The sequence below is a fragment of the Schistocerca americana genome, chromosome 1 (genome assembly GCF_021461395.2).
Source record: "Schistocerca americana isolate TAMUIC-IGC-003095 chromosome 1, iqSchAmer2.1, whole genome shotgun sequence".
Lineage (NCBI taxonomy): Eukaryota > Metazoa > Arthropoda > Insecta > Orthoptera > Acrididae > Schistocerca > Schistocerca americana.
Window position 1 is genome coordinate 1,260,257,258 of NC_060119.1, and position 23,973 is coordinate 1,260,281,230.

At 45.2% G+C, this 23,973-nt stretch overlaps 1 protein-coding gene across 1 annotated transcript in view; it reads left to right on the forward strand.

Annotated features, from left to right (window-relative positions):
* The window catches only part of LOC124598865 (loricrin-like), a 172,019-nt gene that overhangs the window by 93,208 nt on the left and 54,838 nt on the right, over positions 1-23,973 (forward strand). The gene's annotated exons all lie outside the window — the stretch shown is intronic.

Here is a 23,973-nt window from a genome sequence, read left to right on the forward strand (position 1 = left end):
AAATCCTACGTTCTGAGGGCAGCCTGCTCCCTTAAAAGGCGTCAGGTGCATACATCTGACAGTCTTCTGTCTTGCATTTCTTGACAGTGAACTGGGGAAGTCATCTGTACTTCCAACCAGAGCGGTTCCATTAATCTTTCCGGGCGCGCATTGTGTCCGAAGGCGCTGAGATGGCCCAGCCTGTCTCGTGCTTCCGAATTGAGAGCAGGGAATGTAAGCGGCCACCGTTGCACGTCCAGGCTGGGGTTCCCGACATGAACCCACAGGCTACTACGAACTGGAACTTCAAGCGAAGTAAATGAATCGTAATACACGGTACTGTGACTCCCTGTCAAACGAGACTGAAAATCATACGTCTCAATTTCGTATAATTTCATAGCACTAGGACAGAATAACACTCTCTGACTGATATGATGTGGGGGGTTTGGATGTGGAGTTACTATTGGGAATAACTGTGACTCTACATTTGCCCACCTCTTTAATGTTTTTCCGAACCACTTCATCATACTTGTTTTGCCGGTGGTGCGCTCCCATGCTGGCTGGCGTTGGTGATTCCGTAACACCATTCTTACAGATTTGGATTGTGCATAACAGAAGACACATCGCGCCTGCTTCTAGTCTGTCGCAATTTTGATGCACTCCAAGTCAAATCTGCAACAAAAGGCATAGGAAAAAGCTTCGAGAGCTTCTAAACGTTGTACAACAAACAACAACTCCCTATCTCTAATAACGTGCGAGTTATGATATTTGGAAATATAAATATACACTCCTGGAAATGGAAAAAAGAACACATTGACACCGGTGTGTCAGACCCACCATATTTGCTCCGGACACTGCGAGAGGGCTGTACAAGCAATGATCACACGCACGGCACAGCGGACACATCAGGAACCGCGGTGTTGGCCGTCGAATGGCGCTAGCTGCGCAGCATTTGTGCACCGCCGCCGTCAGTGTCAGCCAGTTTGCCGTGGCATACGGAGCTCCATCGCAGTCTTTAACACTGGTAGCATGCCGCGACAGCGTGGACGTGAACCGTACGTACAGTTGACGGACTTTGAGCGAGGGCGTATAGTGGGCATGCGGGAGGCCGGGTGGACGTACCGCCGAATTGCTCAACACGTGGGGCGTGAGGTCTCCACAGTACATCGATGTTGTCGCCAGTGGTCGGCGGAAGGTGCACGTGCCCGTCGACCTGGGACCGGACCGCAGCGACGCACGGATGCACGCCAAGACCGTAGGATCCTACGCAGTGCCGTAGGGGACCGCACCGCCACTTCCCAGCAAATTAGAGACACTGTTGCTCCTGGGGTATCGGCGAGGACCATTCGCAACCGTATCCATGCAGCTGGGCTACGGTCCCGCACACCGTTAGGCCGTCTTCCGCTCACGCCCCAACATCGTGCAGCCCGCCTCCAGTGGTGTCGCGACAGGCGTGAATGGAGGGACGGATGGAGACGTGTCGTCTTCAGCGATGAGAGTCGCTTCTGCCTTGGTACCAATGATGGTCGTATGCGTGTTTGGCGCCGTGCAGGTGAGCGCCACAATCAGGACTGCATACGACCGAGGCACACAGGGCCAACACCCGGCATCATGGTGTGGGGAGCGATCTCCTACACTGGCCGTACACCACTGGTGATCGTCGAGGGGACACTGAATAGTGCACGGTACATCCAAACCGTCATCTAACCCATCGTTCTACCATTCCTAGACCGGCAAGGGAACTTGCTGTTCCAACAGAACAATGCACGTCCGCATGTATCCCGTGCCACCCAGCGTGCTCTAGAAGGTGTAAGTCAACTACCCTGGCCAGCAAGATCTCCGGATCTGTCCCCCATTGAGCATGTTTGGGACTGGATGAAGCGTCGTCTCACGCGGTCTGCACGTCCAGCACGAACGCTGGTCCAACTGAGGCGCCAGGTGGAAATGGCATGGCAAGCCGTTCCACAGGACTACATCCAGCATCTCTACGATCGTCTCCATGAGAGAATAGCAGCCTGCATTGCTGCGAAAGGTGGATATACACTGTACTAGTGCCGACATTGTGCATGCTCTGTTGCCTGTGTCTATGTGCCTGTGGTTCTGTCAGTGTGATCATGTGATGTATCTGAACCCAGGAATGTGTCAATAAAGTTTCCCCTTCCTGGGACAAGGAATTCACGGTGTTCTTATTTCAATTTCCAGGAGTGTACAATGATTGATCATTACGAGCCGTCGAGGACGGTAAGGCCGTATTGTACCACTTAATAACCCGAACTGCCCACCCGCTGTATCGTAGGTGGCATTCTGTGGGTTGATATATACTGACGCGGTAAAAAAAAACTGGTGTAGGCATGCGTATTCAAACACAGAGATACGTAAACAGACAGAATACGGCGCTGCTGCCGGCAACGCCTATATAAAACAACAAGTGTCTGGTGCAGTTGTTAGATCAGTTACTGCTGCTACAATGGCAGATTATCAAGATTTAAGCGATTTTGAACGTGGTGTTTAAGTCCGTACACAAGCGATGGGACACAGCATCTCCGAGGTAGCGATGAAGTGGGGCTTTTCCCGGCCGGCCATTTCGCCAGTGTACCGTGGATATCAGGAATCCGATAAGACATCTGATCTCCGACATCGCTGCGGCCGGAGAAAGACCTGCAAAACGCGACCAACGCCGACTGCAGGGAATCGTTCAACGTGACGGAAGTGCAACCCTTCCGCAAATTACTGCGGATTTCAATCCTGGACCATCAACACGTGTCAGCGTGCGCACCATTCAACGGAACATCACTGATATCGTCTTTCGGAGCCGAAGGCCCACTCGTGTACACTTGATGACAGCACGACACAAAGCTTTACGCCTCGCCTTAGCACGTCAACACCGAAATTGGGCTGTTGATAGCTGGAAACGTGTTGCCTGATCGGACGAGTCTCGTTTCAAATTGTATCGAGAGGATGGGCGTGTACGGGTATGGAGACAACTCCATGGACCCTGCAAGTCAGCAGGGGACTGATGAAGCTGGTGGAGGCTCTGTAATGGTGCGGGACGTGTGCAGTTGGAATGATGTGGGATCCGTGATACGTCTAGATACGACTTTGACAGGTGACACGTACGTAAGCACCCTGTCCGATCACCTGCATCCATTCCTGTGCATTGTGCATTTCGGCGGAATTGGAAAATTCCAGCAGGACAATGCTATACCCCACACGTCCAGAATTGGTACAGAGTGGCTCCAGGATGCCAGGAACGCTCTTCTGAGTTCAAACACTTCCGCTGGCCACAAAACTCCACAGACATAAACATTACTGAACATATCTGGGATGTCTTGTGACGTGCTGTTCAAAAGAGATCTCCATCCCCTCGTACTCTTACGGATTTATGGACAGCCCTGCAGGATCCGTGGTGTGAGTTCTGTCCAGCACTACTTCAGACGTTAGTGGAGTCCATGCCACGTCGTGTTGCGGCACTTCTGCGTGCTCGCGGGGGCCACACACGATATTAGGCAGGTGTATCAGAGTACCGTAGCCGTACTGTAGTGAATTTGGGTTTGGAGGATACAATGATAATTTGCATAACGTAATTCTGTCGGAAGAATTCTAGTGGTCCCCTTGGAAGCCGTATCCTGCAATATTAAAGCGTTCCGCTGAGGCCGGTTACAGATCATGTAAAGAATAAACCCGACCTGACAATAACAACAAAGGATTAGTTGTATTTGTTGGTTACGAAATGGCAGTTGGCGACCAGGCTATGTGTATTATTGATTATTATTATTACACTGTTATTTTATTGAGGAGAAAATGGAGACGGAAGAGGATGTACAGCTTTAAGGCCATGGCGTACAACGGTGCTCGCTTTGGGAAGCCAGCGGTCGACGTCTTAATTAAGGAAGAGCCGGTCTGGTGCTAAGCAGAGCGCCGCTCCGCAAATTCAATTTCTGCGGGTGTGGGGGTGAGTTTGCTCCGCTCTCTCCTCCCCCCATCTCATTACCCAGTGTAATTCCGGGACCTGTTGGCTTGGCCACGCCCACCTCGCGTAATGCAAGACACACAAGCGTTCTCAGGTCACGCCACTACCGATATTGTTCCGAGAGATAATTCGGTGTCGGCTCCACGAAGCCTTTCATCTTACCGGGGCGGAGGGATAAAAATTGTTTTGATGAAAGAAGAAGCTCGCAGGAACGAACTTGGTAAGTAGCGGCCTCCCTAATTTAGACCATCGGGGAGAGGACGTAATAGCTGGAGGGCCTGCAACCAATTAAAACTTGGCTGCAAAATCTGTTTTCATACACGACGTCATTAATTACGGCGTCCCAGACGCTTGGCACCAATTACCGCTGCTGCTGCTGCTGCTACTGCTATGACAGAGCGGTCAGCGTCGAGGATTCTTTCCTCGGGTAATGCGTGTGACGTGTTGTCTTAAATGCGTGTAGTGTGAGTAGGAAGTTACTATAGAGCGGGATGCATCTCAAAATCTCGTTTGCCGACCACAAAATTCTGCGAGAAGCCGGCCGGTGTGGCCGAGCGGTTCTAGGCGCTACAGTCTGGAACCGCGCGACAGCTACTGTCGCAGGTTCGAATCCTGCCTCGACCATGGATGTGTGTGATGTCCTTAGGTTAGTTAGATTTAAGTAGTTCTAACTTATAGGGGACTGATGACCTCAGAAGTTAAGTCCCATAGTGCTCAGAGCCATTTGAATCAATCCTCCGAGAATAGTAAACGTTTGATTTCGGGATTGCAACCACTACCGATATGAGTGCTAACACGTCGTGGAAGATCCCATTGAAGGGACCATTCCACATCATAGGTATGTAACCACCTCCTAGCGTAGAGTAGGTCCAAGAGGGTGCTTCGTACCACTGATTTTCTGCTCTGTTATGTTTCCCTATTGATCGATGGAAAATATTACTCTCCTCATGCATATGTATGTGCAGTAATCTTATTTATCTTTTTCACGCCATCCCTACGCAAGCCATAATGGTGGTGACTGCACCAATTTTATAGTATTCCTCGAACACAGGTTTTTTATATATTCAAAGTTTCTAGGTGTATGCATTGATGAGGGGTTGAACTGGAAGAAACACAATATCTGCTGAAACGTTTGAGTTCAGCTACTTATGCTGTTAGGGTGATATACATCGCCGGCCGAAGTGGCCGTGCGGTTAAAGGCGCTGCAGTCTGGAACCGCGAGACCGCTACGGTCGCAGGTTCGAATCCTGCCTCGGGCATGGATGTTTGTGATGTCTTTAGGTTAGCTAGGTTTAACTAGTTCTAAGTTCTAGGGGACTAATGACCTCAGCAGTTGAGTCCCATAGTGCTCAGAGCCATTTGAACCATTTTGATATACATCTCAGTAAATTAGCTCACCACGCCTAGTTTCATTCTCCGCTGTTATATGGCATCATATTCTGGGGTAACGCATCATTGAGTAAACGAGTGTTCATTGCACAAAAGCGTGGAATCAGAATAATTACTGGAGCTCATCCAATATCATCTTGCAGACACTTATTTAAAGAGCTACGGATCTTCACTACAGCCTCACACTATATATATATATATATATATATATATATATATATATATATATATCCACTTATGAATTTTGTTATTGACAATCCGAACGAATTCAAAAGTAATAGCAGTGTACAAGGCTACAACAATAGGAGAAAGGATGATCTTCACTACTCAAGGTTAAATATAACTTTGGCTCGGAAGGGGGTAAATTACGCTGCCACAAAGGTCTTTGGTCACTAACCTAATAACATCAAAAGTCTGACAGATAGCAATATAGCATTTAAAAGGAAATTAAAAGAATTTCTGAATGGCAGTTCCTTCTACTCATTAGATGAGTTTTTGGATATAATAAGTGGGTAATTTCCCCACCGCCCACCCCAAAAAAATATGAAGTGTCATGTAATATTTTGTGTAATGTGATATCTTGTACAGACACCTTTTATTAACCTGACACGTTGCACATCATCACGAAGTGTCGTATTCATGATCTATGGAACAAGTACTAATCTAATCTTTTAACTCAATCAACAGCCTTTTAGCAATAACGACGTCGCCTTTCTTCCTAAGACTTCCACTACGTTCCTGAGAATTTCTATTAGTCATTCGTATGGGTTACACCGGACTGCTACCATCGTAGCAGCGCGTCTGTTGATTCGTTCGATGTCTATTGTCATGCTTATTATATAAGAACTCCATACGTGAGAGCTATAGTCTAGAACTAGTCGCACTAGTGTCTTGTATTTGATTTCCTTGTGATATTTTCAGAGACATGAGAATGGCGGTCCGCTGAAGTGTGACGGTAAGGGGGACAGATAATATTCTAGAACCGCCAGACAAACTTCAGTTGTACAGCAGCTCTTAAGGCGGTAGTAGTGCCTCTTTGCGATCCGTTACCTAATAATACTAGCGGCTAAATGAGGGATTTAGAGGAATCACGGGAGATCACTTCCAGCAAGTGTATGAGAGTTATGAATAAAAAAATCTGTACTCGAGATTCCAGGAAGGGGAGGGGGGGGGGTCGAATGCCCTTTATTGCCTCCCTCTACGTGGACGCCAGCGGATATTGGACTTGTTTGACTGGGATTGGTTCATTTTATGATTTTCTAGCAGCAAGTTTTTAACCATTACAAATGTGCGTTACTTTTTGGTGATATCTGTGTTTTCTTCAGTCTGCAACGTCGTTTCTTACGAAATCTTGTGTTCATTCTAAACAATATTAACTGAAGCTTAATCCGCGATCGCTCTTGCTCGATAAAAAAGTAACATCTGCGATTTAACTGAAATATTTCAATATGTTTAATGATATTGCAGTACTGCTCTAGCAATGCTTTCTTCGATATCTCTATCTGCAGTCTATGCGTCTTTCGTCTATCAAATTACAAATAAAGCCTGCTGCTAACGACTTTGTTTGAAGCAGTGTGGATTATTAGATTTTCTTTCTCACGAGAGTTATTACAAAGTGATAATTATTGAGCTGTATGAAATAAAATCGTTACAAGTTCTGAAAGGTTTGCGTTACGATGTTGAAACTGCGTGGTTGGACACGGGCATGATGGTATGCGCTGTGTAATTTGGTTTAGCGACGAAGTCCACCTTCATTTGGATGGGTTCGTCAATAAGCAAAATTTGTGCATTTGCGGGACAGAGAATTCGCATTTGGAGATCTCTTCACCCTCAATGGGTGACTGTGTGGTGTACAATATTCAGTCACGAAATAATCGGTGCAATATTCCTTGACGCCACGGTGACTGTTAGAGCGGTACGTTTAGGTTTTGGAAGGTGATTTCATCCCCATTATCCGAAGTTACCCTGAAGATTGGGTCATGCAAGACGGAGCGCGACCACATCGAAGCAGAAGAGTGTTTGTCGTCCTGGAGGAGCACTTTGGGGACCGCATTCTGGCTCTGGGGTACCCAAAGGCCACTGGCATGGGCCTCGATTAGCCGCCATATTCTCCGGATCTGAACACATGGGACTTGTTTTGGTAGGACTATATTTAAAGACAATGTGTACAGCAATAACCCCAAAACCATTTATGTGCTGAAAACAGCCAGTCTGGAGGTCATCGACAGCATTGATGTTCCGACACTTCAGCGGGTCATGCGGAATTTCGCTATTCCTCTGCACCACATCATCGCCAATGATGACTGTCATATCGAACATGTCATTATGAAAATCTGAATATCTGCAATGAGGTTTACATGTTGAATAAATTGTGTGCACGTTGTAGTTTGTAACTAATTTACGTTTCTTTCCATATAGTCACCTTGTACGTAACAATAACTTGTACATTCTTGAAACACCGCCTTGCTTCACTGTTTGTCTGTTTCTCTGTACTAGTAAAGTGCGACTGTGTTAATCTTTTCCTCCTGACGTATTCTCGATACCGTATTTTACTTCTAAGCAAAGTAAGTATTCTTGTTGCGTCTCATACACTGAATGAAGCAGTTGCGTCTACTGAGTACGTGCCATGCTCTGTCAGATGTGAGGGTAAATAAAAGTTTTATAGGAAAGGTGTTATGTCAGACGAACAGCTATTGGCGTGGCTAGACGAAAAGCTAGAGGACTTGTTTTGAGACGTGACATATTGTTTGGGCATCGACACAGGAATAGAACAGTTGAACAGAGATTTTGAAACTGCGTCTGTAGTAGCTCCTGCTTCTGCATATTGTGAGATGTATTATTGTAGGAATGGAAAAACAAAATGGTTCGAGCATAATGCACCTGCAGTAAAAACTGTTCGTCAGAGAATTGCGAGACAGCTTCCAGGGTTAAGAAGGAAACAAAAAACTTCTAAAACATTTCCGGATTGCTGGAAACTAATTTTTCAGACGTGCAATTAACCGCATTGTAAAATACACAAACCAAGAAGAAAACAGAATGGCAGCAGCTTATTCACGGAGTGCTCGAGACTGCCAACAGGCAGATTTTGAAGAATTATCTTATTTCTTTGGACTTTTATACCTCTGATGAGTGAAAAAGTCACAGGATCTCAATATCGATGAAGTAAGGTCACTGATAGAACCACACCACATTTTTTTATTGCCTCGATGATCAAACGGAAATTCCATACTTTTCTCCTCGCTGTGGGATCTTAGGATAAGTCTACGAGGGCGCAGATGAACGAAACAGATAATCTGGCACCAATTAGAGAAATATTCGATAAGTTTTCGAATGTCTGCATGAGGAATTATAGTGCAGAAGCATTGCCAACAATGCTCGAAGAATTCCGTGGGCATTGCAGAGTGAGACACGGTATTCCAAATAAAACGGCAAAATACGGCATTAAGTACGCTATAAGGTGCCTCTCATTTAACCACTGCTCTTTCCGGAAGCATATACATCGTTTTTGCCTGGTTTTGGAAGAGGTCAACTTCTGACATGGTTCTAGTGTAATTTTATATTTATCAAGATGCACAATTTATAAAATCCATTGAGTACGTTGCCCTTTAGTATTAAACCTCAAGCTTATGATGACTCTATGAGTGTTGCTCAGATGCCAAAATAATAGTAAAACTTACGAGGTGCATTCAAGTTCTAAGGCCTCCGATTTTTTTTCTCTGGACTGGAAAGAGACAGAAACATGCGCATTGTTTTGAAATGAGGCCGCGTTCATTGTCAATACGTCCCAGAGATGGCAGCACCGTATGGCAGTTGGAATTTTACCGCCAGCGGCGAGAATGAGAACTGTTTTAAATACTTAAAATGGCGACGTTTTCCTTACTTGAACAGCGTGCAATCATTCGTTTTCTGAATTTGCGTGGTGTGAAACCAATTGAAATTCATCGACAGTTGAAGGAGACATGTGGTGATGGAGTTATGGATGTGTCGAAAGTGCGTTCGTGGGTGCGACAGTTTAATGAAGGCAGAACATTGTGTGACAACAAACCGAAACAACCTCGGGCTCGCACAAGCCGGTCTGACGACACGATCGAGAAAGTGGAGAGAATTGTTTTGGGGGATCGCCGAATGACTGTTGAACAGATCGCCTCCAGAGTTGGCATTTCTGTGGGTTCTGTGCACACAATCCTGCATGACGACCTGAAAATGCGAAAAGTGTCATCCAGGTGGGTGCCACGAATGCTGACGGACGACCACACGGCTGCCCGTGTGGAATGTTGCCAAGCAATGTTGACGCACAACGACAGCACGAATGCGACTTTCTTTTCGTCGGTTGTGACAATGGATGAGACGTGGATGCGATTTTTCAATCCAGAAACAAAGCACCAGTCAGCTCAATGGAAGCTCACAGATTCACCACCACCAAAAAATTTCGGGTAACCGCCAGTGCTGAAAAAATGATGGTGTCCATGTTCTGGGACAGAGAGGGCGTAATCCTTACCCATTGGGTTCCAAAGGGCACTACAGTAACAGGTGCATCCTACGAAAATGTTTTGAAGAACAAATTCCTTCCTGCACCGCAACAAAAACGTCCGGGAAGGGCTGCGTGTGTGCTGTTTCGCCAAGACAACGCACCCGCACATCGAGCTAACGTTACGCAACAGTTTCTTCGTGATAACATCTTTGAAGTGATTCCTCATGCTCCCTACTCACCTGACCTGGGTCCTAGTGACTTTTGGCTTTTTCCAACAATGAAAAACACTCTCCGTGGCCGCACATTCACCAGCCGTGCTGCTATTGCCTCAGCGATTTTCCAGTGGTCAAAACAGACTCCTAAAGAAGCCTTCGCCGCTGCCATGGAATCATGGCGTCAGCGTTGTGAAAAATGTGTACGTCTGCAGGGCGATTACGTCGAGACGTAACGCCAGTTTTTCGGGTGAGTAGTTAATTAGATAAAAAATCGGAGGCCTTAGAACTTGAATACACCTCGTACATTTTCCACCGTAAACATTGAACTATATGCAAGAAAACAGCCTGCCGTTCCATACCAAATACCCAACGATGCAGGGTACGTGGTGTTACAATTAATTCGATCCACTGACAACACAGGCGGAAACGTGGGAGTGGACAGCAATTTCACATGCATACCTGTTGCTAACAAACTGTACACTGGTCACCGTCTCACAGAAGTAACTACTCTGCGGAGGAATAAGAGAGAAGTTCCACCAAACCTGACGTCCGTATAGGTTAGCTACACCAATAAACTGCAGCACTTTCGTATTTGTAGAGAAACCAGTTAATAACTGTCTGTTTGCTAAAATGTCCCAAACAGAAACAGAAAGAGAATGTACTGTTGGTATCTCCCACGCACAGCAACGATAGTATACCCATTGACAATGGGGAAGCGAATAAACCTGAAGTGATTTCATTCTACAGTCTTGCAGGAGAAGGCGTAGATGTTGTCAATTGTCTGAAATCAGAATATTTTGTTTCAAGGAGCAAGTGAGTCCGGAGAAAAACCAAGATGTCACTGCGGCACTGCCCTAGAAGCACACACACCATCGCTGCCATCTTCGTTCCAGTCCTATTTGTAAATAACATACAGCAACGAGTGTTCTTACTTGGCATGTCCGTACGTCATAAGAAACTCGATCTGACTCAGATTAGTAAAATGGGAGTGAAGTTCACCCTTCATATTAACTTACTATGACTTTTTCGAAGTGCTGTTAGGAGATGTGTTCTGAATGTAATGATGAACAATGTGTAACAGTTGTGTTTTTAAATATTTAATTAATCATTTAAATGAGGAATGAAATAAAATAAAAACATAATAGTAATGAGAATTAAACCTGACTTGACAAATTGCTTGTCCACGCAGTTAACGAGCAAGCTACAGAAATCATATGTGAACTGCTGGTCGAAAAACCCTCATTGTCTACGCTTAGCGAAATTAAGCGCTTTTGGCATATTCATGCGTCATGTTCCGCCAACCCTCTCACTGCTACGATCGAGTTGTTTCCAAATCTCGGCGAATAAAAAAAAATTTCAAGTACTTGTCATAAAATACATCTGCCCCTTTGTGTGATATCATTTGCAAAATATTTCGTTTCAACATCTTGAACCGTTTATGAAATAGCGACTGAAATGGGCGCATCATGCGCGACCATATGACGGTTATAAAAACCGATATCGCTGGAATTAAACGAGATTCTTTCTGCTCTCAGTATTAAATAAATTTTCGATATCTTTTCCAAATTTCATACGCACCTAAAATCAACCATACGTAAAATTTAGGCAATGCGTTTTTATTTCTTCAATCTTTTTAAAATTTCGTGTTATGCTTCACTTAATTTGATGCAGCACAGTAACTGTGATGAATACCGACAGCAAATTGAGTCGTTTATCGATAGAGGGTATCGGATTGCAGTATGTGCAGAAATAAATTTTTTCGTTAAATAGTTTTCTTAAAATCGTATGACAAGTTTTTCATAGCGGCCGGTACGCCAATTCTCAGCAGATGTATGAGTTAGCAGTTCATGCATGTAGAATGCAGAAAGCACAGCTGTAACAGCCGATGTGTTAAATTTTAGAATTAATAGTTTAAGATTTAGAGGAGTAAAATAAAGTCTAACGCACGGCTTTCCGGAGCGGGAAGGAGCGCCTGGTTCCCGGCACGAATCTGCCCGGCGGACTTGTGTCGAGGTCCGGTGAGCCATCCAGTCTGTGGATGGCTTTTAGGCGGTTTTCCATCTGCCTCGGCGAATGCGGGCTGGTTTCCCTTACTCCGCCTCAGTTACACTACGTCGGCGATTGCTGCGCACACAAGTTCTCCATGTACGCGTACACCACCATTACTCTACCACGCTAACATAGGGGCTACACTCGTCTGGTGTGAGACGTTCCCTGGGGGGCGGGGGGGTCCACCGGGGGCCGAATCGCTCAATAACCCTGGGTTCGGTGTGGGGCGGCGGAGGGGTGAAGTGGACTGCAGGAGTCGCCGTGTGATTGTGGACCACTGCGGTTGTGGCGGGGACGGAGCCTCTCCGTCGTTTCTAGGTCCCCGGTTAACATACAACATACAAGGAAAAAGGTTCGTAGCAGCAGAACTCGAACCCGAGTTACGACAAACCACTCAGCCCTGCGCTGTTACAATCCCTCACACTCTGTGCTTGCACAATTCCTTACATATAGTACTCATAGGAAGATACTGACCTGTTGGTATGAACAATGTAGCACTATCAGTGCTGGTAGGGATGACGTCACATCAGAGCAAGCGCAGTCGAAGACATTTAACTGCGTCCCTGCTCTGAGTTGGTCGTAGTGTGTCTGACTGTCATTGCAACACTCGACACTGGTTTCTAGAATCAGGGAGAGAGTGCTGCAAAAATATTTTAATCCGTTTTATTTGCATATTGGTCCGCCCCTGGTACCTGAGTCGTCAGCGCGAGGGAATGTCGTACCTAACGGCCCCGGTTCGATTACCGGCTGGGTCGGAGATTTTCTCCGCTGGGGGACTGGGTGTTGTGTTGTCCTTATCATCATCATTTCATTCCCATCGACACGCAAGTCGCCGAAGTGGGTCAGCTCGAAAGACTTGCACCAGGCGAACGGTCTACCCGACGGGAGGCCCTAGCCACACGGCATTTCCATTTCCATTTGCATATTAGCATCCATTATAAGAAAACTGACGTTGTTTTAGTATAACTTTCGACTCGCATTTGGAGAAAAATGGCGTAATTTTAGTGCAATTTCTGGCTTGCAGTTGAAGAGAAATGGCGTAATTTTAATGCGATGTTTGCAATGTGCAATTAGCATATGATCACCTTCCGCCGCTCTTAACGACATCGATCAATGGTAACATGACACCTGATTGGATGAATCACGATTCTTGTTAGACCGGGTAGATGGTCGTGTCCAGATGCGCTCATCCAGACGAACGACTGCCGCCTTGGGTTCAGAACGGTGGCGGCAGCATTACGCCTTGGGGAACGTTCGCCTTGTCTTCCACGGGGCCTGTGGCAGTAACCGAAGGCACCATCACAACTGTGGCCTGCCCTTAGCGCTTGATATCGTCGCCGATGTCTATGGCTTCTTCCAGCACAGTAACTGCCCACACCACAAGGCTAGAGTCGTGCTACAGTGGTTTGCGGAGCATGATAGTGATAAACTTTCATTCATGCCTTGGCCATCAAATTCACGTTATCTGAACCTGATGGAATACTTGCATATCTGAGACACTACTGGGCGCCGGTCCAGCGCCTACATATCAATGGCCCGTAATTTACGGGAGTTGCTCGATCTGAGCGTATACATCTGGTGCCACAAACGTCCAGTATCCTACTAAAAACTTGTCGAATCCATGCCATGAGGGATCACTGTTGCACTGCGTTACAAAGGTGCGCCAACGCATTGTTAAACACGTATCCAAAATGTTTTGTTTTGGTCCGAGTAACGTTAAACGCAAATGTCGCGTGACTAGGGCCTCCCGTCGGGTAGACCGTTCGCCGGGTGCAAATCTCCGATTTGACGCCACTTCGGCGACTTGGGCATCGATGGGGATGAAACGATGATGATTAGAACACCACAACACCCAATCTCTGAGGGCAGAAAATCTCCAACCCAGCCAGGAATCGAACCCGGGCCCTTATGACTGACATTCTGTCGCGCTGACCACTTTTTTTTTCCCCTTTTCCTTTTGTTCGATATAAATCGTTACGTCTGGTCTGGGCGGACGTCACAAGACATCCGTTCAAGTTGATAGTTGATTCCTTGACTCAGGTTTTTTTTTTTTTATTACAGAGAGCACGCAGCCCTCGGACCGAACGCGCTGAGCTACTGTGCCGGCATCACTCAGCTACCGGGGACGGACAGAGAAATGTCACCTCTAATGCTTTGGGCATAGTTTACTGGCGTCCTATAGCTGGCGTGCACTAAATACCTAGTATGAAATCCTTGCCAGATACAGAAACCGGGATGAAGGTAACGGGGAGGAGCGGCGTCCGAGGGGTAATGGAGCCGGAAAAGAGAAAAAAATCTCTTAGACTTCAGGCTGCAGGAACACCTGCGATGTTCTTCACTCTGCTAGTCTGTGGTATTGTCGCTGAGGAGTCATATGGAGAGGGGAATAAACGGTCAGAAGGAACTTCGGTTGGCGCATAAGCTCGTAGCGTTTCTCATAAGTTTAGTAAACAGAACAGATACACGTAACAGAGACTTTAGTCATCAGTAATATACTCTCCTTTACTATTTACAACCGTCTGCCGAGGACGAGGTAAGTTTTAGAATCCACGACTGTAAAAAAACACGTGGTTTTGAGACGAAGAACTCGCCGAGCCGTGTTATGAGCTTATGTTCATCCGGAAAGGCTGTTCGCTAGAGAGTGGAAAGTGTGAAAATCTGGGGGTGCAAGATCCGGTAAATAAGGTGGGTGCGGAATGACTTCGCAACCCAACTCCTGCATAGTGTTTTTTGTCAGTCTAGCAGAAAGAGGATGGTCGTTATCGTTGGGTAGCAGCACTTCACGCGGTCTTCCTGATCATTATTCTTGGAATCCGTTTGCAAGGCGTCTCAGGTGTTGACAATAAATTTTAGCAATGATAGTTGCACCTGGGGAAGCAATTCGTAATACACGGAGTTCTTTGTACGCGGAGTTACTGCTTTTTTTGGACTGAACGATTTCTTATTTTCCTTATGTTAGCATAAGGACACCATTACTCGTCACGAGTAAGGGTAGCGGATAGGAATGGTACTGTGGGGGTTTGGATACAGTTGCAACTGATAGATAAAAGATTTATGTATATAATTTATTACACCTCCGCTAGACAAATCGTCCGACGGTAGATATTTTATAAACCAGTGCGAAGGCGAGATAGGTAGCTAGTTTCTATATAAACGAAAACGTTGCCAAGTTTATTTTTCAAATGTATCGCACAATATAAAAGATAGTAACTAAATTGTGAGTTTTGTTGTATAAACTAAACTGGATGATAAATCAATATGTTTAAAAAATAATATATGCTACTGTACGTGCAAGAAGAGGATTATAACAACAAAATGAAAAAAGTAAGATGAACTGCATATGAAGTAGTCTGAGGTGCAACTTGTTTCAAAATATTTCTTCCTGCTAATTCACGAAAATAATTCACAAAAAACGAGTGATAAAGAAAACTCTACAGATATTTCGACATCGTTGGTTTCCCAAGAGCGATTCACCTGAACTACACATTGTAAGCGTCCTGACTATGGAGCTGCGCATCCAAGCGCGTCGTAAATAAAGAATTTGAAATTTACTGACTGGTTACGTCGTTGTTTATTTATTGATTTAAACTTATTCTTATTGATTAGCAGCATTTTTAATTCGGTTGGAAGAAGTTTAAATATTTTTACGGCTGCATAATTTCCCTCGTTCTGCGCCACACTCAGGTTAAGTCTACATCTACGTCTACATCCATACTCCGCAAGCCACCTGACGGTGTGTGGCGGAGGGTACCTTGAGTATCTCTGTCGGTTCTCCCTTCTATTCCAGTTTCGTATTGTTCGTAGAAAGGAGGATTGTCGGTAGGCCTCTGTGTGGGCTCTAATCTCTCTGATTTTATCCTCATGGTCTCTTCGCGAGGTATACGTAGGACGGAGCAATATACTGCTCGACTCCTTGGAGAAGGTATGTTCTCGAAACTTCAACAAAAGCCCGTACCGAGCTACTGAGAGTCTCTCCCGCACAGTCTTCCATTGGACTTTATCTATCACCTCCGTAACGCTTTCGCGATTACTAAATGATCCTGTAACGAAGCGCGCTGCTCTCCGTTGGCTCTTCTCTATCTTTTCTATCAACCCTATCTGGTACGGATCCCACACTGGCGAGCAGTATTCAAGCAGTGGGCGAACAAGCGTACTGTAAACTACTTCTTTTGTTTTCGGATTGCATTTCCTTAGGATTCTTCCAATGAATCTCAGTCTCGCATCTGCTTTACCGACTATCAACTTTATATCATCATTCCATTTTAAATCACTCCTAATGCGTACTCCCAGATAATTTATGGAATTAACTGCCTCCAGTTGCTGACCTGCTATATTGTAGCTAAATGATAAGGGATCTTTCTTTCTATGTACTCGCAGCACGTTACACTTGTCTACATTGAGATTCAGTTGCCATTCCCTGTACCATGTGTCAATTCGCTGCAGATCCTCCAGCATTTCAGTACAATTTCCCATTGTTACAACCTCTCGATATACCACAGCGTCATCCGCAAAAAGCCTCAGTGAACTTCCGATGTCATCCACAAGGTCATTTATGTATATTGTGAATAGCAACGGTCCTACGACACTCCCCTGCGGCACACCTGAAATCACTCTTACTTGCGAAGACTCATCTCCATTGAGAATGACATGCTGCGTTCTGTTATCTAGGAACTCTTCAATCCAATCACACAATTGGTCTGATAGTCCATAAGCTCTTACTTTGTTAATTAAACGACTGTGGGGAACTGTATCCAACGCGTTGCGGAAGTCAAGAAACACGGCATCTACCTGGGAGGAAGTAAAGGAAGTTTTTCCTTTATGCGTAGTTTTACTGTTATGCTACGGTTTTAATATTCGGAAGTGCCGCTAACGGCAAATTTCATACTGAACTGAATGTAAAAGAAACCTCCAGGCTACCGATGTACATGTAGCTGGAGTAAATTAAAATGTAGAAATTGAGAGCGTGTAGCGCTGACAGATTTAGGACATGGTAGCAGCTAGTTCGCCCAGACTTTCCCGGTAATCGAAAAAGGCGCTTTAATTAGGGCCGCCTTTAATGTGCGCTGGCATCCCCGTGGCGGCTCAATATTCTGCGTTCATCAGCGACGTCCGCGATGGCGGGCAAATGGGCCGATCGAACGATAGCCGGTAATTGCGCGCCGTGACGGCGCACAAAGCTGTCAGGCGCTACCGTGGCGGCTGAGCAGAGCGCAGCAGTCCTTCAGCGTCAGTGGGACTGCGAAACTACTGTGCCGGCCAGCCGCTGCGTCACCAGGCCAGCTGGCTACTGCGAGGGCCAGAACGCGCTACAGTTCCGAGCTGAATATGGGCTCTTAAAGACATTGACGGATGCTCAAAGATACTGTTACGTGCAGACATCTCACCAACAGTGTAATGAAGGGCTTCTGCGACTATTATTCGAATCCGACAGGCTACTTTCTAAGCAAAGGTTCGCTTAGACATTTATATATGAGTCACCATCATCATTATTATCCTTTCAGGGATGAGGCACTTCTGCCTGTTCTGGCCTGAATCATCTTTGCTTCAGCCTTCCTGGTCTCTTGCATCAATAACTGTGTATGACTGTGCCATTTTCTGAATCCTTGTATTATCAATTCCTTCTAAATGCTTCCCATTTGCTCCTTTATTCGTCTTTTTATCCAATATTGCAGATATTTGTAGCTGATTACGTGTGTCCTGATTTCTTATCATATCAAGGCGTGTGTATCCCAGTAGTACCGTTAGGAATTCCATTTCTGTGACTTGTACACTACTGGCCACTAAAATTGCTACACCAAGAAGAAATGCAGATGGAAAACTGGTATTCATTTGACAAATATATCACACTAGAACTGACATGTGATTTCATTTTTTTGCAATTTGGGTGCATAGATCCTGAGAAATCAGTACCCAGAACAACCACCTCTGGCCGTAATAACGGCCATAATACGCCTGGGCATTGAGTCAAACAGACCTTGGATGGCGTGTACAGGTACAGCTGCCCATGCTGCTTCAACACGATACCACAGCTCATCAAGAGTAGTGACTAGCTTATTGTGACGAGCCAGTTGCTCAGCCACCATTGACCAGACGATTTCAATTGGTGAGAGATCTGGAGGGACCTGCAACATGCGGTCGTACATTATCCTGCTGAAATGTAAGGTTTCGCAGGGATCGAATGAAGGGTGGAGCCACGGGTCGTAACATTCTGAAATGTAATGTCCACTGTTCAATGTGCCATCAATGCGAACAAGAGGTGACCGAGACGTGTAACCAATGGCACTACATACCATTACGCCGGGTGACACGCCAGTATGGCGATGACGAATACTCGCTTCCAATGTGCGTTCACCGCGATGTCGCCAAACACGGATGCGACCATTATGATGCTGTAAACAGAACCTGGATTCATCAGAAAAAAAATGACGTCTTGCCATTCGTGCACCCAGGTTCGTTGTTGAGCACACCATCGCAGGCGCTCCTGTCTGTGATGCAGCGTCAAGGGTAACCGCAGCTATGGTCTCCGAGCTGATAGTCCATGCTTCTGCAAACGTCATCGAACTGTTCGTGCAGATGGTTGTTGTCTTGCAAACGTCCACATCTATTGACTCAGGGATCGAGAGGTGGCTGCACGATCCGTTACAGCCATGCGGATAAGATGCCTGTCATCTCGACTGCTAGTGATAGGAGGCCGTTGGGATCCAGCACGGCGTTCCGTATTACCCTCCTGAACCCACCGATCCATATTCTGCTAACAGTCATTGGATCTCGACCAACGCGAGCACCAATGTCGCGATACGATAAACCGCAATCGCGATAGGCTACAATCCGACCTTTGTCAAAGTCGGAAACGTGATGGTACGCATTTCTCCTCCTTACACGAGGCATCGCAACAACGTTTCACCAGGTAACGCCGGTCAACTGCTGTTTGTGTATGAGAAATCGGTTGGAAACTTTCCTCATGTCAGCATGTTGTAGATGTCGCCACCGGCGCCAACCTTGTGTGAATTCTCTGAAAAGTTAATCATTTGCATATCACAGCATCTTCTTCTTGTCGGTTAAATTTCGCTTCTGTAGCACGTGATCTTCGTGGTGTAGCAATTTTAATGACCAGTAGTGTATATGGATCAGGTGTTCCTGTCTTAATGTCTACGTTTCACTGCCGTATGGAATAACATGCAGGAGTAAAATACAGGGAGCGAAAGGCTATTTACTATCTGTACAGAAACCAGATGGCAGTTATAAGAGTCGAAGGGCACGACGGGGAAGCAGCGATTTAGAAGGGAGTGAGACAGGGTTGTTGTCTCTCCCCGATGTTATTCAATCAATATATTGAGCAACAGTAAAGGAAACAAAAGAAAAAATTGGAGTAGGAATTAAAGTCCAGGGAGAAGAAATAGTATCTCTGAGGTTTGACGATGACATTGTAATTCTGTGTGAGAGAGTAAAGAACCGGGAAGAGCAGTTCGACGGAATGGACGGTGTCTTGAAAGGAGGATACAATATGACCATGAACAAAAACAAAACGAAGATAGTGGAATGTCGTCGAATTAGATCAGGTGACGCTGGGGGAATTAGATTAGGAACTGAGACACTTAAAGTAGTACATGAGTTTTGCTTTGTGGAGCAAAATAACTGGCGATGGTCGAAGTATGGAGAATATTAAATGCAGACTGACAACTTCAAGATAAGCGTTTCTGAAGAAGAGAAGTTTGTTAACAGCTAGTATAGATTGAAGTGTCAGGAAGTCCTTTCTGAAAGTATTTGCATGGATTGTAACCATGTATGGTAGTGAAACACGGACGATAAATAGTTTGGACAAGAAGAGAATAGAAGCTTTCGAAATGTGGTGCTACAGAAGAATGCTGAAGATTAGATGGGTAGATCACATAACTAATGAGGAGGTATTGAATAGAGTTGGGGAGAAGAGGATTTTGTGGCACAACTTGACTACAAGAAGGGATCGGTTGGTAGGACATGTTCTGTGGCATCAAGGGATCACCAGTTTAGTACTGGAGGGAAGCGACGGGGGTTAAATCGTAGAGGGAGACCAAGAGATGAATACACCAAGCAGATTCAGAAGGATGTAGGTTGCAGTAGTTACTCTGAGATGAAGAAGCTTGCACAGGATAGAGTAGAATGGAGCGCTGCATCAAACCAGTCTTTGCACTGAAGACCACAGCAACAACAACAACAACATAGAGTAACCGGCAGTGCCATCATCTTCTATAGCTTCAGCTGTGTGTCGACCAGCGCTGTTTTCAGCGTCCTTCGAATAGCTTCGCACATTGCCCGGCATCATCCTAATTTATTACTTATATCTCTAAGCCAGCGTAAGTAATTATAATTTTGAACGTGTTCTATAGTCCTGTCATCCGAAGTAATCTTTGCTCTTACTGAGTGTTTGCCCTAAATACCATGTTTACTGTCCGCCTTAGTAGCTGAGTGGTCAGCGTGACGGATTGCCGTCCTCTGGGCCCGGGTTCGATTCCCGGCTGGGTCGGAGATTTTCTCCGCTCAGGGACTGGGTGTTGTGTTGTGTTTATCATCATTTCATCCCCATCCGGCGTGCAGGTCGCCCAATGTGGCGCCGAATGTAATAAGACCTGCGATATGGCGGCCGGACCTGCCCCGCGAGGGGCCTCCCGGCCAATGACGCCAAACGCTCATTTCCATACCATGTTTACTGATTTTGAAGTAGAAATTTTAATGTTATATTTTTTTCAAATCTCATGTAGTAAAGAAATAGCTCCATGAAGATTATCTTCTGTGTTTTGCATAAACACTAGGTCATCAGTGTATGCTGACACATTTAAAACAGCCTTTCCTAATTTCATATGGTGCCTAATCCTTCCATTCGTGCAGGACATCGTCCACATAAATGTTAAAAATCGTGGATGATAATACACACACCTATCTTAATCCCTGATTAATAACTATATTTCTCCACTGTAATGAGATGAACTATGTCCGAAACACGTACCATTTTATGCTGTTGTTATACACGTTATTATGCGCTGAGGATAGCGCCGTGTAACCATTATATTCCATAGTGCACGCCTGACTACCTCAGCGAAGGCCCCATAGGTGGGCAATTTTTTTATTTTATTTTATTAGCTGTTTCATATATCGTCAATATAATCTCACCCTTTTCGAAAACCATTCTGTTTTTCGTGCAAGAGTGATCTGCTGTTGGCTTTAATGTACCAGAGTATTGTTTATAAGTTGAATTTAGTATACTTATACCTCTGTAGTTTGCGGGTTTATTTCTTTCCCCTTTCTAAAATATAGGAGAAGCAGTTGTCTTTAACCATGTATCGAGGATCTTCATTGTAAGCCAGCAGGTATTTGTTAGATGAAGAAGGTGGAGTTTGAGTAAAGGCCCTCCATTCTTTGAGTTCTTTATTTATACCCTCTGGTCTGGTGATTTTTTTTATTCTTTTGGTTTCTTATTACAGCGTCTTGCTCTCCTGAAGTAATTAAGTCTTTTTTTATGATTCTCTGTTCCTTTCGTCAGGAGTAGTAGAAGCATTGGCCCTGGGGTTAAACCAAATACCTTTTATAATGTTCAGTCCATTCTTTATATCTTATCGCTTCAATTTGTGCGGTTCAATCAAATTATATAATTTGTAAGCAAACTCGTGACCCGTATATATTGTGTTGTACATTACTCACCAACGTTTCCGAAATGTCTCTCTGTGATGTTTTTGTTAGAGATTTTGCCGTATTTATTGCAGCTATATAACGCAGACTAGCGTGATGTACGTTTAACTAAAATGTGAGTGATAAATGTAATATCAATTTTGATTATCATCTGGTAAAAATCAGGTTGCAACCAGTAAACTTGGTAAGAAGTTAGTTCACCCAAGAACGTGATACATTTTTCTGTGTAATAGATGATTTGGTGGAAACCTAATTTGTAGAAGTCTCCATTTTGGCCGTTAAGGAATCGTTGCACCTTCAAAGTCACCTCGTCGTGATTGTGGAAATGCCCGCCAAGCAATGATTGTTTTCTTTTGCAGAAAGAGGAGAAACTCACTGGGTGCCATTTCAGGAGAATGTGCGGGACATGAGGCAATAAGAGATGGCCCAAAGAAGCAACAAGTGTGGCTGTGCCCTTCGCAGAGTGAGGTGGGGCACGTTCAATAAACAAAGACACCTTCCTCCCTGGACTCGTTCCCACAACTCATGGTATTGACGGCCTCCTGCAACCTGGTCAGCAGGTTTTGGTACTATGTTCTATGTTCCTGTGCTGGAAGTACGCAGAAATTTTTCCAAAATGATGCAAGATTCGACTTCAAAAAGGTGTCTGCCCCAAGAACTGGATTTGGCAGGAAGTTGTTAATTAACTATTTAAAATTTTTAAGGTCAGTTATTGAGACCACCGTCATGTTCGACGTTAACATGCAGTAACTACTCAGAGACGACAGGTGGCAGCACCAGCAATGGAAGGCTTGTAAATATTGTCGAGGGGATGCGGGAAACGGTGTAGTCGTTGTTGTAAGCGACGTAGCTTATGTCCAGGAGGTCACGGTCATTGGCTTTCAGGCCAAGGATGGAGGCATTTCCGAAACAGCTGAGTTTTTAAACCGTTTGTGTGTCGCCATAGTAAAAGTATACTTGTCTAGCAAAGTGGCGCTATCGAAAACCGGCGCCAAGGCAACTGCACTGCACCACGGGCCATAGAAGACGGGGGTGAACGATGGCTACGGAGATGTGTACGGGGAAATAGACGTGCAATTTGTGAGGTGACAGGCGAGCTTTGGCGCCCTGGAAATACATGTTCAGAGTTGGCGCGGCCACACAGGACGCTCGTCAAAGCCGCTGCCTGGCAGGGACCACGTGCTGTTGAACGTTAGGTAAGCAAACCGCGTGATGCCGCACAATGGCCGGTCCAGCCACGTGGCCGGGAATTCCATGGTGACGCTGTGTTGATGAAGAAGACGCGCCAGGAGTGTCAAAGATGGCGGACTTTGTGAAAGTTTAATGGCAGACATTTCACAGTTCGTATAGAAATTAATAATAGCCAGATGAATCATGATACCTAAAAAAGAAACGTGTACATTACTATTATTTGCACGTCGATTCTGATGGTGTAACCAGATTTTCAATATCTTTATTAGTTTAAAGTTTAGTATCTGACGGTGAATTACACAAGTAACACCGAGCAATGAATTTCCAAAATGTAAATGCTTCATCCGATTTTGTCAATCGCCGTGTCTTTAGAAAGATACTAGTCTGAACGTAAATTGCTATGAATTACAGGCTTGGCACTTAAATAGTACATGAGTTATTGGAGTTCAAAGTGGCCGATTACAGCCGGCCGTTGTGACCGAGCGGTTCTAGGCGCTTCAGTCTGGAACCGCGCTGCTGCTATGATCGCAGGTTCGAATCCAGCCTCGGGCATGGATGTGTGTGATGTCCTTACGTTAGTTAGGTTTAAGTAGTTCTAGGTTCTAGGGGACTGATGACCTCAGAAGTTTAGTCCCATAGTGCTCAGAGCCATTTTTTTTTAAATTTTGTATTCGGAAACATTTTGCTTAGAAGCCGCGGTTTTCTAGTCAATCGAGAAAAACAACGAATAGAATTTTAAGGCCCTCACCCTCATCCCCACTCTCGCACCCCCCCAGTCAGGATTTTTAGTATTTTATTCATTACACTGCCCCCTACCATTGTACAAAAATTTTCCACTACAATAATGTTCCCCAATTTTCGCATCGCTTACTGGACTACTACAATTTTATAATTTATTGCACCTGCTAATCTGCTTTCCCAACTGCAACATGTGTTTCTACTGCACAGTTCATTTGTAACAGCCCAGTTCACTTAGCATGTTTTGCATCTTGGACACACACTGATGCCTTTATTCCCTTTATACACAGTGATGTTAGCCGTACTGG